General features: G+C 43.6%; 1 protein-coding gene across 10 annotated transcripts in view; it reads right to left on the bottom strand.

Annotated features, from left to right (window-relative positions):
• The window catches only part of NHS (NHS actin remodeling regulator), a 502,026-nt gene extending 484,287 nt beyond the window's left edge, over nt 1-17,739 (bottom strand). For 6 of the 10 annotated variants that reach the window (XM_086386791.1, XM_086386801.1, XM_086386794.1 and 3 more), the window contains exons 1-2: nt 17,149-17,739; nt 15,277-15,383 (exon numbers count right to left, since the gene is read on the bottom strand). The gene's annotated coding sequence lies outside the window, so the exon portion shown is untranslated. Of the gene's footprint in view, nt 1-220; nt 869-15,276; nt 15,384-17,148 lie in introns of all 10 variants that reach the window. The other 4 variants (XM_086386804.1, XM_086386800.1, XM_086386806.1 and 1 more) reach the window with 2 other exon arrangements.
• Between the last annotated feature and the right edge of the window lie 1,212 nt (nt 17,740-18,951).

The raw sequence follows: 18,951 nt of genomic DNA, 5'->3' as shown, positions 1-18,951 counted from the left end.
TGATTGCTATCATCTTCTGGCCCCAACTAAGTCACATGATCAGACAAGTTCTACAAATGTTGCAGGAGTGGGGACACAGGGAAGAGAAAAATTTGTGGTCATTTTCTGCAGCTTTACTGCAGTCTGAGAAGTCAAATTTTGTTCACCAGACCCACAATCATCTCTCACAGAAGTGGGACATGGTAAGAGAAGGGCCATGCTGAGACTCCTTATGCTTTACCTGAGGAGAGCCTGGAAGGACCAAGAATGTCTCCAGAACAGCTCGGCACACTAGAGCAGCCCCATGTGGTCCACAGACATAAAGAGACATCTGGGGTCACCTCTAGCCTGGAATGACAGCAGCATATTTTGACACAAAGAAAAATTATGAGTAAGAGAAGAGTGAGGGGGAAACAGAGCAGTAACAAGGACATGAAAGGTAGAGAAAGAGTGAATTTTGGTGTGTTACTGAGAGACAATATGGTTAAGAATGGTTCTGCAGCCGGACTACATGGGTAACAATTAGGATGTGGTGATGCATGTAAAACACTTGTTCCCAGCACATCAGCAAGGGTCAATGAATCACCACGGTCACCATCATCTATGTGGAGGTTTCAGAGGGGAAGTGATAGGATAGAGGATTTTGATGAAGTTTTGTAAAATTTCACTTGCCCCCAATTCCCTTTTGACATATCCTGGAGAAAGACAGAACAAAAGCCTGAAGTATTCATTTCTTTTGTGCCTTCCAGATTGTGTTTCTTCAAGTGGGATGTCAGCCAAGATTAGAGATGTAGAGCTGGGCTTCCACTGGGATTACTCACAGAAAATGATGTTCTCATTTCATCCTCACAGTCACTCTGTAAGGTAGGTGTTATTCTTCCTTTATAGCCTAGGAAACAGAAGCCCAGGGAGGTCAGCTGGATGGCTCTAGGTTACTTAGTAGGCGGCAGATCCAGGATTCAACACTAGATCTGTTAGAGTTCAAGTTCCATGCCCTTCCTTCCTTTCTTAAATGTAATAGTAGGCTTTTTTCCCTTTATTGCATTACTTTTATCTCAAAGACAATATGAGTTCACTGTAATCCAAAGATGTAGTATAAGTATTTTTACCCTAAGACCCTCTTCTCCTCAGTATCACCCATCATGACCATGGTCCCCAGCTGCCCCATCCCACTGTGCTGAAGTAATCAATGTTATCAACATGATATGTATCTTTCTCCACTCCTATAAACATATGGACCATGTATAGAGGGCATTAACTGTTTTTACTAACTTTTAAAAAACTTCAATTGTATGATAAATTAATCTGCAAATGGCTTCTCTTCACAATACAGCACAAAGCAATCTTGAGAAAGAAAAATGGAGTTGGAAGAGTCAGGCTCCATGACTTAAGACTATACTACAAAGCTGCAGTAATCAAAATCATATGGTACTGGCACAAAGACAGAAACATAGATCAATGGAACAGGTTAGAAAGCCCAGAGATACAACCACACACCTGTGGTCAACTAATATACAACAAAGGAGGCAAGTATATACACAGAGAAAAGACAGTCTCTTCAATAAGTGGTGCTGGAAAAACTGAACAGCTACATGCAAAAGAATAAATCAGAACATTAACACCATATACAAAAAAAAAAAATACTCAAAATAGGTTAAAGACCTAAATGTAAGGCTGGATGTTATAAAACTCTTAGAAAAAAACACAGACCACTCTTTGACATAAATCATAGCAAAATCTTTTGTGCTCCAACTCCTAGAATAATGAAAAAATTTTAAAATAAACAAATGGGACCTAACTAAACTTAAAAGATTTTACATAACAAAAGAAATCATAAATAAAATGAAAAGACAACATACAGAATGAGAGAAAACATTCGCAAATGATACAGCTGACAAAGGATTAATCTTCAAAACATACAAATAGCTCATGCAGCTCAATATTAAAAAACAAACAACCCAATCAAAAAATGGGTAGAGGACCTAAAGAGACATTTTTCCAAAGAAGACATGTCCTCAGATGTGTCCAACCCTGTGACCCATGGACTGTAGCCTGCCAGGCTCCTCTGTTCATGGAATTCTCCAGGCAAGAGAGGTGGAGTGGATAATCATTACCTTCTCCAGGGGATCTTCCCGACCCAGGATGGAACCTGGGTCTCCTGCACTGCAGGAAGATTCTTTATGGATGGTCAGAAAGCATATGAAAAGATGCTTGATATAATTAATTACTTAGAGAAATGTAAATCAAAAGTACAAAGAGATATCACCTCACACTGGTCAGAATGGCCATCATAAAAAAATATACAAACAATAAATGCTGGAGAGGGTGTGAAGAAAAGGGAATCTTCCTATCCTGTTGGTGGGAATGTAAATCAGTATGACCATTATGGAGAATATTATGGAGTTTCCAAAAAAACTAAAAACAGAACCATCATATGATCCAGCAACACCACTCCTGGGCGTATATCCAAAGGAAACTGTAATTCAAAAAGATACATGGACCCCAATGTTCACTGGAGCATTATTTACAATAGCTAACACATGGAAGCAACCTAAATGTCCACTGACAGAGCAAATGAAGAAGATGTGCTAGATAAATACTATGGAATATTCAGTTCAGTTCAGTTGCTCAGTCGTGTCTGACTCTCTGAAACCCCATGAACCCCAGCATGCCAGGCCTCCCTGTCCATCACCAACTCCCAGAGTCCACCCAAACCCATGTCCATTGAGTCGGTGATGCCCTCCAACCATCTTATCCTCTGTCGTCCCCTTCTCCTCCTGCCTTCAATCTTTCCCAGCATCAGGGTCTTTTCAAATGAGTCAGTTCTTCGCATCAGGTGGCCAAAGTATTGGAGTTTCAGCTTCAACATCAGTCCTTCAAAGGAACACCCAGGACTGATCTCCTTTAGGATGGACTGGTTGGATCTCCTTGCAGTCCAAGGGACTCTCAAGAGTCTTCTCCAACACCACACTTCAAAAGCATCAATTCTTTGGTGCTCAGCCATCTTTATAGTCCAACTCTCACATCCATACATGACCACTGGAAAAACCATAGCCTTGACTAGACGGACCTTTGTTCACAAAGTAATGTCTCTGCTTTTTAATAATTTGTCTAGGTTGGTCATAACTTTCCTTCCAAGGAGTAAGCATCTTTTAATTTCATGGCTGCACTCACCATCTGCAGTGATTTTGGAGCCCAGAAAAATAAAGTTTGACACTGTTTCCACTGTTTCCCCATCTATTTGCCATGAAGTGATGGGACCAGATGCCATGATCTTCGTTTTCTGAATGTTGAGCTTTAAGCCAACTTTTTCACTCTCCTCTTTCACTTTCATCAAGAGGCTCTTTAGTTCTTCTTCACTTTCTACCATGGAATATTACTCAGCCATAAAAAAACTAAATAATGTTATTTGCAGCAACACGGATGAACCTAGAGATTATCATACTGAGTGAAGTCAGATAGAGAAAAACAAATATCATGATATCACTTATATGTGGAATCTTAAAAAAAAAGGTACTTATTTATAAAACAGAAATATAGTCACAGATGTAGAAAACAAACTTATGGTTACCAGCAGTTGAGTGGGGATGGATAAATTGGGAGACTGGGATTGACATATACACACCACTATATATAAAGTAGATAACTCATAAGAACCTACTGTAGAGCACAGGAACTCTACTCAACATTTTGTAATGACCTATATGGGAAAAGACTAAAAAGAGTGGATATATGTACACATATAACTGCTGTACACCTGAAACTAACACAACATTGTAAATCAACTATAGTTTAATACAATTAAAAAAAACAATAAATCACAAACATCCTTCTAAGGCAATTAATAGAGATCTAATTAATTCTCTGTAAGAACTGCACAGCCTACACACTCTCAACAGGATACACAATTCATGCAACCATTTTTCTGTTGACTGGTGTTCTGGCTTCCAGGATTTTTTTCCCCTATAGCCTAGATACAAATAAATCTTTATAGATCTACTTATATACCAATGATTGTGTATGTATAGAATATATTCTGAAATGTAGGTTTTTTTGGTTCCCAAATGTTGCAGTTATTTATCACTGTACATCAAGCCATACCAAAATTTAGTGGCTTAAAAAAATAATAATTACCTTTTGACCTCAAACCATCTTCAAGGAGGAATCAGTAGGGATGGAATCAGTAGGGAAGGAAGAAGGAATCAAGAAGGCATCAGTAGGGATGGAGCGCCTCTGTTCTCAGTGGGATTAGCTGGGTCAGTTCAACTGGGAGATGGAAGATCCACTTTCAAGATGGCTCATTCACAGGGTTAGTAAGTGGTTGTCAGCCATTGATTAGGAACTCAGTCAGGACTGTGGTCAGGGGCCTTAACTCCTTTCCACTTGGGCCATCACTCCATAGGCTGCTTGGGCTTCCTCACAGCATGGTGGCTGGCTTATAAGCATGAGTGTCTCAAAAGAACTAGGCAGAAATTACATTATCTTTCTATAATCTAACCTCAGAAGTCATGCAGTATCACTTATACCACATTCTATTTGTGGAAATAGTCACAAGTCCACCCAGATCAAAGTGGAGGGGAATTAGACTCTACCTTCTGATCTTCTGATGGGGAGGGCAAGGTTTTGGAAGAGAATGTGGGCTGGAAGATACTGTTGCAGCCATCCCATCTTTTGAAAATATAGTCCTACCAAAGATCACATTGCTAATAAATAATGGAACTAAGACTCAAATCTTGGTCTGTTTTTCATTTCATAATGTGATGTATTTTAGTGACATCTGCATGGTTGAATTTGGGATATGCAATCAAGTCAAGGAAAAACTGAACACTGGGGCCAAGTGCGAACTAAACCTTATGGAAATAACCTACCAGGATTATCCAATGACTTAAAAAGCCTCTTTATGCCTACAGCATAACACAGTTGAGGACAAGGTGGCTAAGGACCAACAGGGACTTCTGAATGGTCTTGGCAACCAAGCCCCATCCAGAAGATGTCAGTCTAGCACAGCTGCTCCCATTCATCATTTACCACTTGCCCCAGACGGGAGTTTTCATTCAGCCTCAACACATTCATACTACCATAAGCAAAAAAAGTAAAATAACTCAGTTCTGCTTTTTGTTTTTCTTCTTTTTTACATTTTTGTTTGGACAGAGTGGAGCAGTTCAAACCAGGAGATGAAAGGAACAAAAGATCAGCTGGAGCAGGAAAGCTACTTAGCCCACAAATGGACATGGTTACATGGTCAAAGCCCAAGAGGTTTAAGTGTGTTCTTGTGCAGAGTGAGGCCATGAGTGCATTTCAGAATACTAAATTATCTTTAAAAATTGTCCTTTATTTCTTCCACTTATTAACAGATGCCTCATTTATTTACTCCAAACACAAGCCACAGCCTTCATCTATTTGGGGGTAAGCATTTAACTATGCTATGAATGATTTGTCTCAAATAACAATCCCCACTCCCACCTTTCATTCTCCTACCCCACCCCACCCTGACAGCTTGGATGCTAACCCCATAATGGAGTCCCAAATCTCAGTTCCTTCTTCACTCAGGAGGATTAGGCTTGTGGAACTCAGACCAGACTCTGACAGCAGACACATTCTTGGCCAAGGTTTATGGCAACATCTCCCCTACTCCTGATATCCTTTCAGAGTCTTGTGAGCTGTAAATAGGACACCACTTGATTCTAGGATGGCCTCTAGTTGTTTACCAAATTCGTGGGCCTGGTAGCACAGGTAGAGTATTAGCAACCCCAAAATGTATTAGGTTGCTAGCACTGTGAGGAAGAAACTGTTACAGGACTCTCTCTTAGCCTCTATGGCATTCTGCCAATCTTTTTCTTTTTTAATAAAAAAAAATTATACAATTTTAAAGGTTACTTTCCATTTACAGTTGTAACAAAATATTGGCTACATTCCCACACACCCAATAGTTTATACCCATGACTCCCCCACCTCCATAATGCTCCTCCCCTACTCTCCCCACTGATAACCACTAGTTTGTTATTTAAATCTGTGAGTCTGTTTCTCTTTTGTTATATTCACCAGCTCATTGTATTTTTTAGATTCCACATGTAAGTGACAGCATATAGTCTTTGTCCTTCTCTAACTTATTGCACTTGGCATAATGCCTTCCCAGTCCACGTATGTTGCTGCAGATGGCAACATTTCCATCTCTGCTATGATTGATTAATATTTCATTGAGCTATGTCGCTTCAGTCATGTCCGACTCTTTGCGACCCCATGGACTGTAGCCCACCAGGCTCCTTTGTCCATGGGATTCTCCAGGCAATACTGGAATGGGTTATTTCCTCCTCCAATATTTCATTGTGTATGTGTGTGTATGTATATAAAACAAATGCTGGAGAGGGTGTGGAAAAAGAGAAACCCTCCTACACTATTGGTGGGAATGTAATTTAGTGTAGCTACTATGGAAGCAGTTTGGAGATTTCTCAAAAAGCTAAAAATAGAATTCCTATATGATCCAGCACTCCCACTCCTGGGCACACATCCAGACAAAACCATAATTCAAAAAGATACATGCACCCCAATGTGCATAGCAGCACTATTCACAATTGCCAAGACATGGAAGCAAGCTAAATATGCACTGACAGACAAATGGACAAAGAAGATATAGTGTATAGTATTCCACACAATGGAATACTACTCAGACATAAAAAAGAACAAAATAACGTCATGGATGCAACTAGAGATTATCACGTTAAGTGAGAAAGATAAATACCACATGGTATCACTTACATATGGAATCTAAAATATGGCACAAACGAACCTATCTAAGAACCAGAAACATACTCACAGACATAGAGAACACATTTCTTGTTGCCGAAGGGGAGCTGGAGGAATGGAATAGGAGTTCGCGGGTAGTAGATGCAAACTATTACATATAGAATGAATAAACAACAAGGTCCTACTGTATATCATAGGGAGTTATATCCAATATCCTGGGATAAATCATAGTGGAAAAGAATATAAAAAAGAATGCATATATGTGTATAACTAAGTCACTTTGCTATGCAGTGGAAATTAACACATTGTAAATCAACTATACTTCAACTAAAAAAAAATTTTTAACCAAAAATAAAAGGAATCCTATGAAGTAAAATTGTCACTGTGGATGACATGATACTATACATAGAAAATCCTAAAGACGCTACCAGAAAACTACTAGAGATCATCAATGAATTTGGTAGAGTTGCAGGATATAAAATTAATATACAGAAATACATTGCATTTGTATACACAGACAATGAACTAGCAAAAGAGAAATTAAAGAAGTAATTCCATTTACCATTGCATGAAAAAGAATCAAATACCTAGGAATAAGCCTACCAAAGGAGGCAAAGGAGCTATACTCAGAAAACTAAGACACAGATGAAAGAAATTGAAGATGACACATACAGATGGAAAGATATACCATGTTCTTGAAAGAATCAGTATTGTCAAAACAACTATACTACTCAAGGCAATCTACAGAGTCAATGCAATCCCTATCAAACTATCAATAACATTTTTCATAGACTATAACAAATAATTTTAAAATATGTATGGAAATACAAAAGATCCCAAACAACCAAAACAATCTTGAGAAAGAAGAAATTACAGTCCCTGTCCCTGACTTTTCAAACAATACTACAAAGTTACAATCATCAGAAAAACAGAAATATAGCACCTAGAAATAAATCCATGCACTGTGGTCAGTTAATCTACAACAAAGGAGGCAAGAATATATAATGGAGAAAAGACAGTCTCTTCAATAAGCCGTGCTGGGAAAAGTGGACAGCTTCATGTAGAAGAGTGAAATCAGAACATTTTCTAATACCATATACAAAAATAAACTAAAAATGGACTTACAATCTAAATGTTAGACGGGATACTACAAACTCCTAGAGAAAAATACAGGCTGAACACTCTGACATAAATAGCAGCAATATTTTTTTTGATCCATTTCCTAAAGCAAAGGAAATAACAGCAGAAACAAACAATTGGGGCCAAATTAAACTTATAACCTTTTGCATAGCAAAGGAAACCATCAACGAGATGAAAAGACAACCTACTGAACGGGAGAAAATATTTTCTTGCAATCTTTGATGTTTCTTGGCTGGTAGATGCATTACTGTGATTTCCTATTTTGGGTTCATATGGTTGTTCTCCCTGTGTGTGTGCATGTGTCTGTGTCCAAATTTCCCCTTTTTGTAAGGACCCAGTCATAAAAGAATAGCACTCACCATAACGACCTTATCCTAATTTGATCATCTCCAAGTAAGATCACATTCACAGGTAGGGTGAGGACTTCCACATCTTTGGGGGAGACATAATTCAACACACAACAGATGTCTATGTACTAATCCCTGGAACCCATGAATATGTTATATTACGGCAAAAGGAACTTGGAAGATGTGATTAAGGTTACCCAAGGGACTTTGAGATGGGGAGATTATCCTGGGTTACCCAAGTGAGCCCAATAGCATCACATGAGTCCTTAAAAGTAGAAAATCTTTTCCAATTGTGGAGAGAGAGATATGTGAGGATGGAAGAATGATTAGAGAGATGTGATGCTGAAAGTGATAGAAGAGGTCCAAAAGCCAAGGAATGCTGTAGCCTCTAGAAGCTAAAAATTAAAAAAAAAAAAAATGAGGAAATTGATTTCTTCCTAGAGCTTTCAGAAAAGAATGCAGCCCTGCCAACACCTTGATTTTAGCCCAGGAGACTTATGTCAGACTTCTGACCTATAGAACTGTAAGATACCAAAATTGTCTTGTTCAAGTCACCAAGTTTGTGGTCATTTTTAAGGCAGCAAGAGAAAATTGGTCTTAGGTCATGTTCCCCAGAAGTAGAACCTGAGTGGAGGATTTTTGTGCAAGTGATTTTGATGGGAAGGAGCAGGAGAGGAGGGAAGCTAACTAAGGATGTGGTTTCTACTGGAGACCAGCTTCAGCCTGATCCCATGAGGAGCTCTGGATCATAAATAGCACCACCAAGTAGGTCAAATTTCCACAAGGTTTTTCTACCCCCATGCCAGTCCATGACTGATCGAGGTTGTGGGGGTTTGGGGTAAAGATTTAAGTAAGGGAGGGGCAGAGCTTGCAGAGACAAGAGCAGCTATGAGTTATCAACCAAAACTCCCAGTGGCTGGGAAACAGGGGTCCTACCAATAACCTTGGGCAAAGCAGTCAAACTTGGTGATCTTCAGCTTCCTCATGCATAGACCACCAGGACATTTGTTTTGCACAATTTTAGGGTACATTTTTCCTGTACCTTCTCAAAGACATGACCTCGCCCTGGTCAGTCCAAGGCCTGTCTCCCAGGAGATGGGGTGAAGCCAGGTAAGAGATCAAGATTTCCCTATAGAGTGAATGTGGCAACAAAGACGAAAGTAGTATTTGGCTTTTGGCATCAAATTTGAAATATGCAGCAGGCAAGGGGCTTGCATGCCAAGAGATGATCTTCAGAAAGGATTTTCCAGAATCCTTTGTCTCCTCTTGAGTCACTCAGCAAATGAACTTCAATGACTCCACTCCTGGGTATTTTCTTGGTGGAAAAAGGGAGACCTTTGTCTCCCATGAAGGCATAACTGAAGATAGGAAGAAGGAAATATGACAGATGGGAGACAAAAGCCCACCCCTTTCCCAGACCAAGAATTTGTGAAAAGTAGGAGACTCTGAGGTGAGGAAACGGTCATAGGAGTGACTCCTGAGCACACCTTTCCAAACTAAGACAAACCTCAGTCACTTTTTTTTTCTGGCCACACTGCACGGCTAATACAACCAAGGATGGAACCCACACCCTTGGCAATGAAAGTGTGGAGTCTTAACCACTGGGGAATTCCCAAACCTCAGTCACCTCAAAGTCAACTGGGAGGTAATGGCATTGAGAAGAGGGGTCTCTGGTCTTCCCAAGCTGCCTTCAGTCCCTGAAGGGTACGGCACCTAGGTTTAGAGCCAGAGGGCCCACCACAAGCCCACCTTGGCAGGATAAATTCACCTTGCATGGGGCTGAACAGAGGCCTCTGCAGGTACTTCAGGGATGCCTGGTCATCCTGAAAGGGCCACAGGCCTTGACTACACCCAAAGAATGGTCCAAACCCAAGTTGCACCAGCAAAAAAGACATCTATGTCATGTCCAGAAGAGGCTGAGGAACCTGCCTAAGTCTTTCTTCTCCTGGAGGTGGGAAAGTGCCCTGAGAGACAGTTTTCATCAAATCAAAGTCTGAACATCTCCTTCAAGGCCCATTTATATTATCACAACTGATGGTGCTAAAACCAGAATGGACATTTCATTTACTTTTTGCCCACCAACAATCAAGCGGGGCCCTAGCAGACTCAATGAGGATCAAATAATATCTTCTGGCACACCCTCTGTGCAAGTGTTGAATTCTATCATGTGCATCAGGAGAAGGGTGAGCCAAATGATCTTCCATGTTACTTCCTAACGTTAACATTCTGTGACTGTATCCTGACACAGCAGGAGGCCACCAGAGCTGAGGAGAACTGGACAAGTGGACTGCACTGCCTCTCTGGGGCGTGGAGGCAGCCCTCAGGCAGCCCCTCACCCTTGCTTCTGGGGCATAGCTGAAGGCCCCCACTTCCCCACTGCAGCCTCGGGCCTGGGCCCTCTAGCTTGTCCTTCTTCATCAGGGACTTTGCACCTTTCAGGGCTCATTAGTGTCTCTGTCATCCGAGAGAGGGCAAACTACAGGAAGCCAGCCTCCTGTGGTAGCTCTCAGGAAAGGCTTGGTGGAGGGAAGGTGAGGAACCCTGCTGAAGTTACCACGAGGTTCGGGGGTGGGGGGCGGGGTTCCAGCGGCTCACCCAATGTCAACCGAACTCGACATTCTCAGAACATGCTGTAACAGTTCTGCCCCCCACGACCATGGACTCACCTGCTTTTTCTTTCACTTCAACTGTTTTTCAAGTGCATGGTTTCTCCTTCAAGCCCCACTCAAATTCCACCTCATCAAAGAAGCAACATAAGGAAGATGCTTCCCTCCTCCACGCTACATTTTGCCCTGGCTGCTAATACAGAATTATTAAGTCACTTTGGAGGGTTTCTGCCTCCACTGTTAGAGAAAACTTACCTCAATTCAGGTGCCACGTTTCCAGGGCCTTGTACCTTGCAGACACTCAACAAGTTTCCAGAATGAACGAGAGCCAGGAAGGCGTGTCCCGGAAGCAGCTCATCAGCACCACCTGGAGCTTATCGGAACTGCAGCAGCGCCGGCCCCGCCCCGCACCCCCCCCCCCCGCCCCGCGCCGTGATTCCTATCCACTGTAATGCTTGCACCCCAACACACTGCGCTTGGACCCGCTGCCTGCAAGGTGTGCAAGTGAAAGTTGCTGAGTCGTGTCCGACTCTTTGCCACCCCGTGGACTATACTGTCCATGGAATTCTCCAGGCCAGAATACTGAAGTGGGTAGCCCGTTCCCTTCTCCAGGGAATCTTCCAACCCAGGGATGGAACCCAGGTCTCCCTCATTGCAGGCGGATTCTTTACCAGCTGAGCCACAAGGGAAGCCCAGCAAAGTGTGCAAACTTCTTCCTAAATGGCCTAACGGTAAATACTTTCAGCTTTGTGGGTCAGGTATGGTCTGTGTGGCAACTACTGAGTACTCTCAGTATGGAGTCAAAGTAGCCATCAGTTCAGTTCAGTCGCTCAGTCGTGTCTGACTCTTTGTGACCCCATGGACTGCAGCAAGCCAGGCCTCCCTGTCCATCACCAACTCCCGGAGTTTACTCAAACTCATGTCCATTGAGTTGGTGATGCCTTCCAACCATCTCACCCATCTCATCCAGCATCAAGGTCTTTTCAAATGAGTCAGCTCTTCACATCAGGTGGCCAAAGTATTGGAATTTCAGCTTCAACATCAGTCCTTCCAATGAATATTCAGGACTGATTTCCTTTAGCATGGACTGGTTGGATCTCCTTGTAGTCCAAGGGACTCTCAAGAGTCTTCTCTAACACCACAGTTCAAAGCATCAATTTTCGGCACTCAGCTTTCTTTATACTCCAACTCTCACATCCATACATGACTAATGGAAAAAATATAGCTTCGACTAGACGGATCTTTGTTGGCAAAGTGATGTCTCTGCTTTTTAATATGCTAAGTTGGTCATAACTTTCCTTCCAAGGAGTAAGCATCTTTTAATTTCATGGCTGCAGTCACCATCTGCAGTGATTTTGGAGCCCAAACCAGGTGTAAATGAGTGAGCAGGGCTGTGTTTCAATACAGCTTTATTTATAAGAACAGATGGCCAGCAGGATATGGCCTGCAAGCCATAATTTGCCAAGCCATGGTTTACCAAAAGGTAAGGTGAATGCGTTCATGGAAACAATACTATTTTATCCCAATCTCCTCTCCCACCCATGCTTCCACACTGAGCTTCTCAAAGGGGAGAAATTCCCAATAACTCTTAAAATGAGCAGCTTGACTTCTTAGCAGCTGAGAGCTCTTGTAGAATATCCCTTGCTTTTCACGGAGCCCTTCGCAATTTGGAAGTTTCTTTTTGTGTGAAGTTTTTGAGAGGAGAGATGCTTCATAACTCTCTTTTATTTACTTTTTTAAAAAATAAAAGTATCAATAAAATGTATATGTACAAAAGAATTATGAAACATATGTAGAGTCCACAGAATAGCAATGTACCAAGGTACCATCACATGGCCTAAGAATCTCAACTTTATCATCCAACAGAAGCCCCTGCACCCGCTATGTCCACCTATAATTGAACTACCGTCTCCACCCCCACCAGAGGTAAGTTACCCTTAATTGTGTATTAATCTCCTTCTTGCTTTGCTTTCTATTTTATCATCTGCACAGTTTTCTTAAACAATTTTTTCATTTCCCCTTTGTGGGACTTCATGCAAATGTAATCATTCTGTACGACTCCCTCTGGAACTTACTTTTTCCCAGCAACATCTAATTTTTGAGATTCAACCATGTTAGTATAGATAGTTGTGGTTCCCTCATTTTCACTGTTGTAGAGTATGCCATCATATGTACTACACTATCACAACATCCATCCTGTTGTGGACAGACACGGGTTTGTTTTTTTCCCCCCAGTCTGGAGCTATTATGCTTCCACAAGGCATTCTTGCACACACCTCCTAGTATATGTGTGCAAGAGTTTCTCTAGGGCATACCCTGTGGAACAGAATTGCTGCTTTGTAGAGTGTACACATGGGCAGGTCTACTTGGTAACACTAAAGTCTAAATTCAACCATTCTCCAACAAACAGTAGGTGAGGCTTCCTATTGTTCCACATCCTTGTCTCATGGATTTATTGATTCCAATTCCTACAATCCTTTTGTTTCCTTTTCAGTCAGGGTTCTAGCTTCATGACCTTAGCTTTTTCCTTGGTTAACTCTTCAGTTCTCTCACAGTTTGTTCACTCAGCACCTACCCTACATCCAGACATTGAGTTGGGGGCTACAGCTTGGATAAATTTAAGACGTGGGCTCTGCCCTCAAGAAGCTCAGCCTGATTAAGACAAACATATAAGAGTTGCCATATAATCCAGCAGTCCCACTTCTGGGTATATACCTAGACAAAACTATAATTCAAAAAGATACATACACCCATATGTTCCTAGGAGCACTATTCACAACAGCCAAGACATGGAAAAAACCTAAATGTCCACCAACAGATGAATGAACAGAGAAGATGTAGTACATATATATATATACAACAGAACACTACTCAACCACAAAAATGAACAGAATAAGGCCATTTGAAGGGACATGGATGGAACTAGAGATGATCATGCCACATAAGGTAAGTCAGACAGAGAAAGACAAATATGATATCACTTATATGTCGAATCTAAAATATGACATAAATGAACCTACCTACCTATGAAACACAAACAGAATCACAGACAGAGAAAAGACTTGTGGCACCCAAGAGGGAGGAGGAGGTTGGGGAGGGATAGACTGGGGACTTGGGGTCAGCAAATGCAAACTATTATACAGAGGATGGATAAACAACAAGGTCTTCTTGTATGCATAGGGAACTATATTCACTATCCTGTGATAAACCATAATGGAAAAGAATATTTTTTTTAAAATGTATATATGTGTGTGTGTGTGTGTGTGTGTATAACTGAATCACTTTATAGAGCAGAAATTAACACAACAGTGTAAATCAGCCACAATTTAAAAAAACACAGGCACATAAACAAAGCATTGTAAAATGATGTGGTTCACACAACGACAGAAATGCTTGCAAGGCATTATGGGAGTTCTGAGGAGGGGCACTATAGGGTTTGGATCCAAAAGGCCAGTGGCTCTGCAGATGGGGTTGAATGGAGATGAGTGCCAGCTTGGACATCATCAACGTGGATTACTGATGCGTATGTGCACACACATACACACACACAGATTCCCACCCTTAGAGTGCCAGCTCAGCTTAAAACTGTGAAGTGTCAGATCTGATATTCCAGTCCCTTTCCCACAGTGAAAGGAATGTGACTTACATTGAAGTTTCCTTTGAAAATGCTTCTAAATTTCTAATGGCCTAGTACCACATGCCAGGCCACCACCCTGGTCTGCATTCAATTTATCTAGTGGCAACCACTGTCCTATATAGAGAGGGGCTGGGGAGGCCCCACACCTACCACAAAGCACCTCCATGACCTGGGCCAAACTCACTCTGTGCTCTTAGGACAAAGCTGCTATTAAGGGCTGTTCCACAAGGGAAAAGCAGCCACCACATGGGCCCAAAGTCAGTGGCATCAGTCATCTCCTCAGAGCCATTCCCCATTTTGGCACAGGGTGCCTGATGGGCTTTCCCACCCAACCACCAGCACCTGTGTCTCATGTGGTGGGTTGCTCTGATCATCAACCATGAGCTGCCCAGAGACAGTGGGTTGGTGACATACTGATGGGTATAGGATGTAAACACTTTTCGTCCCTTAATAAAGACACAAACTCCAGAGCATCATTGCAGGCTTGAGTCAGGTGCCCCCGTGGGCTTTGCCAGCTGCCTTGCCCTCGCTGGGCTCCTGCCCCTCCCCAGCTCCACTTCCCACTCCTCTCCTGGTCTTTAAATACAGTGCTGTCCCATGAAGCCTCAGGCCAGAGTTTGCTTTCAGGGAACCCATCCTAAGACAACAGGTGAGTATGACTAGGAGTGGCTGCTGTTCCCACTGGCTTGATTTCAGGGAGGAGCAGGGGGAGCTGACTGCTTAAAGCCTCTGGGCTTTGTTCCCACTACCCGGTGCCAGGGCCTGGCTCCCCTCACCAACGACCCTGTTTCTCCCCAATCTTGACAAAGTACAGTAAACTCACCAAACTTTCTGGGCCAAGATCTTCTCAGCTCAAATATTAATAGGTCTCCTAGAAGCCATTGGAAGGAGCTTCCTCAGTCAAGTTTGTGCGGGTGAGCCCCAGTGGTTCTGCAAAGTGACAAGGAGATGGCACAAAGGTTTGAGTCCTGATCACTCATCCTGTGGGAGCGCTTCTCCGGGGGAGGGGAGACAACCAAAGAATTCTCAGTCCACATGGAGCCTTTGCTTGTTCCAAAGGAAATTCTGTCAAGAGACGTCCTTGACCACAGAGGATCATGAACGCACTAAGGGAACATTTCTAGTCTTAATGGAGTGCCTCTAAATCATGTTTCTTGGCAGCACAGATCCTGCTGACTCGGGATGTCAGAACTGGCAGGTGTGAAAAATCCCTACCGTCCATCACTGCAAAACTCATCTTCCCCCTGGGGTCCGAAGCCAGCAGAGCTGAGGAAAAAGAAAACAAGGCAAGGGGGAGACCCTGCAGGAAAACCAGCCAGGGCTTTCAGATTCAGAGACGCCAACATTCATCATCATTAGGCAAATGAAGAGTTAAGCCAAGGGTCGGCAACCTCCATTACTGGCTCCCTCCTTGGAAGGCGGGCAGAAGGCGGGCCAGTAGCTGGTGAGAAGCCCATGGACTGTGGCCCCAGTGCCTCCTGAAGACTTAGCAAAGCCATGGCCAGGAACCCCTGGGGCTCCTGCCTTGATCTCTGCTTCCTGGGTAGAAACTTGGTAGAAGGCCCTTGTCAACCAGAGAAAAGCAGACTTGAAGCACAAGATGGGGTTCTGGAGAGGGTGTGGAGAGTCAACAGGGAGAGGACTCAGGGAGGAAGAGACCCCAGGGGCATGTAGGGCTATGGCCAGGTCTGCCATGTGCTCACTAACTCCCTCTCCTGTCTTCACTGGCACACAGCGAGATCCATTTCCCAGATTCCCTTGCTTTGTGTGTGTGTGTGTGTGTTAGTTGCTCAGTTCTGTCTGACTCTTTGCGATCCCATGGATTGTAGCCTGCCAGGCTCCTCTGTCCATGGAATTCTCCAGGCAAGAATGTTAGGCACTGACAAGTGACAGCTCTGGCTAACGAGATTTGGACAGAATTGTGGTCTACTTGTCCTCACCTGAGCCCCAGAACCTCCTCTGGGAACCCCCATGCTCTCCTCCCCTGCCTGCCTTCCAGAGACAGAAGATCTAGGCAGCAACAGCGAAGGTCTTAGGAGGGCAGAGATGCAGGTAGACGGAATCTGGGTCCCTGCATGACCACGTGGAGCTGAACCTCCATTCCCACACCGCCAGCTGGGCTTTGTGTGAGCCAGAAACCAAGGTCGACTGTTAAGGGCTTGACATTAATGGGTTTCTCTGTTTTAGCAGCTGACGTTACCTCAATTAATTCACCACGGAAGTTGAACCATGATGAAAGCAACCTTTGATATTTCACCAATGGACCAAGGACAGGGCCCCCCAGACAATAATCCTGAGAAGCAAACAAAGCAACAAAAAAAACTAGCTACTTGGATCCAAAAGTCTCCTTGCCAGTCTGAGAAGCCATGAACAAAGACCAAGTGCTATGCAGGCTGACAAGCCAACACGTGATCTAGTTTGGTCCCTGGCTAGCTGTGTGACCTCGCAAGGACACTTCACCTCTAAGGCGCAGTTTTCTCACCTGTAAGCTACAGAGAACCACATCTCATTTCTGTGGTTGTTGTAACGCTCAGATACGTCATCAAGGAGTAAATATATCTAGTGTCCACCCAGTGTCCCCCTTAAATAGGAGTTTTTCATTCGCTTGTCTTTCTCTGGAAACTTCTCCACACTACCATTTTCCCCCATAATCACTGGTGGTGTCTGACCTCGGTGAAATCACTGAAACACATACCTCTTGCAATTTATCAGGTGCAGGAGAAAGACAGGACCTGGTGCTGGCCCGCTGTGTCATGCTAGAGCAACTGGACCAAGGCTTTCATTCCACTGATGGATCACGTTCATTTCGAGCATCGTTTGGCAGCTCAGAGAAATTCATCCCCAGCCCTCACAGAGAGTTGGAAGGCTGGCCTGGCCCCAAGGACACCTCAGCAAATCTGCTACCCAGCTCCAGTGGCGGGCAGCCAGGCGTCTGGTCCCTCGGCCTCAGTTGTGCAGCTGTGACTGACAGGCAGCAGGGAGCTGAAGATCTGCTCTGGCTTCTAGAAAAACAGCAGCAGCAGCAGGCTCCACTGGAAAGCAGCCCTGCCAGCACGTCTGATGCTGACGCCCCGCTGCCCGGGGACCCACACCGGAGGGTAAAACAGCAGGTAATTGATGGCTTTCCAAACTAACTTAGCTGACTGAGTTGACTCTGAAGTTTAAGACAGAGGTTTGATTCCGGCCTGATCCTTACAGGCTAGTTCCTGACAGCTTGGAGCAGAGAGCAGGAGCTGACTGTTGCTTCTTTGGCCGCAGACACAAACAATCCCTTGAGAGTGGGAGTGGCTCTAGTCATGGGTCTCAGCCCTGGCTGCAGAGTGGAATCACCTGGGAGTTTTAAAAACACCTGCTGTTCAGAATACAACCCAGGCCAATGACATCACTATTTCCCGGGCTGGGACCCAGGCATCAGGGGGTGGAATTGAGGGAGGTGAACTTTAAAGGTCTCCAGGTGATTCCACTTTGCAGCCAAGGGCAAGAATCACTGGGCTACAGCCTCCTAGTTCTCACCCGGGCATTAGTTCCCTTGATGTTGGCCCCATTTGACAGAGCAGAGGATAAACTCAGACAGCATAAATCATTTGCTTAAAGTCATGTGCTTGGTAAGCAAAGGAGCTGACATACAATCCGGTTCAGTTCAGTTCAGTTCAGTCGCTCAGTTGTGTCCGACTCTTTGCGACTCCATGAATCGCAGCACGCCAGGCCTCCCTGTCCATCATCAACTCCCAGAATCCACCCAAACCCATGTCCACTGAGTCGGTGATGCCCTCCAACCATCTCATCCTCTGCCGTTCCCTTCTCCTCCTGCCCTCAATCTTTCCCAGCATTAGGGTCTTTTCAAATGAGTCAGCTCTTCGCATCAGGTGGCCAAAGTATTGGAGTTTCAGCTTCAACATCAGTCCTTCCAATGAACACCCAGGACTGATCTCCTTTAGAATGGACTGGTTGGATCTCCTTGCATTCCAAGGGACTCTCAAGAGTCTTCTCTAACACCACAGTTCAAAAGCATCAATTCTTTGGCACTCAGCTTTCTTTACAGTCCAACTCTCACATTCATACATGACCACTGGAAAAACCATAGTCTTGACTAGACGGACTTTTGTTGGCAAAGTAATGTCTCTGCTTTTTAATATGCTGTCTAGGTTGGTCATAACTTTCCTTTGAAGGAGTAAGTGTCTTTGAATTTCATGGCTGCACTCACCATCTGCAGTGATTTTGGATCTGAAAAATAAATTCAGCCACTGTTTCCACTGTTTCCCCATCCAGATGCCATGATCTTAGTTTTCTGAATGTTGAGCTTTAAGCCAACTTTTTCACTCTCCTCTTTCACCTTCATCAAGAGGCTCTTTAGTTCTTCTTCACTTTCTGCCATAAGGGTGGTGTCATCTGCATATCTGAGGTTATTGATATTTCTCCCAGCCATCTTGATTCCAGCTTGTGCTTCCTCCAGACCAATGTTTCTCATGATGTACTCTGCATAGAAGTTAAATAAGCA

Source organism: Bos grunniens, chromosome X (assembly GCF_055505025.1).
Source record: "Bos grunniens cultivar Pamir isolate PY7600 chromosome X, Bosgru_T2T1.0, whole genome shotgun sequence".
In the NCBI taxonomy this organism is placed as follows: Eukaryota; Metazoa; Chordata; class Mammalia; order Artiodactyla; family Bovidae; genus Bos; species Bos grunniens.
The sequence above is the reverse complement of the archived record's forward strand: the minus strand, read 5'-3'. Positions and strand labels throughout refer to the sequence as shown.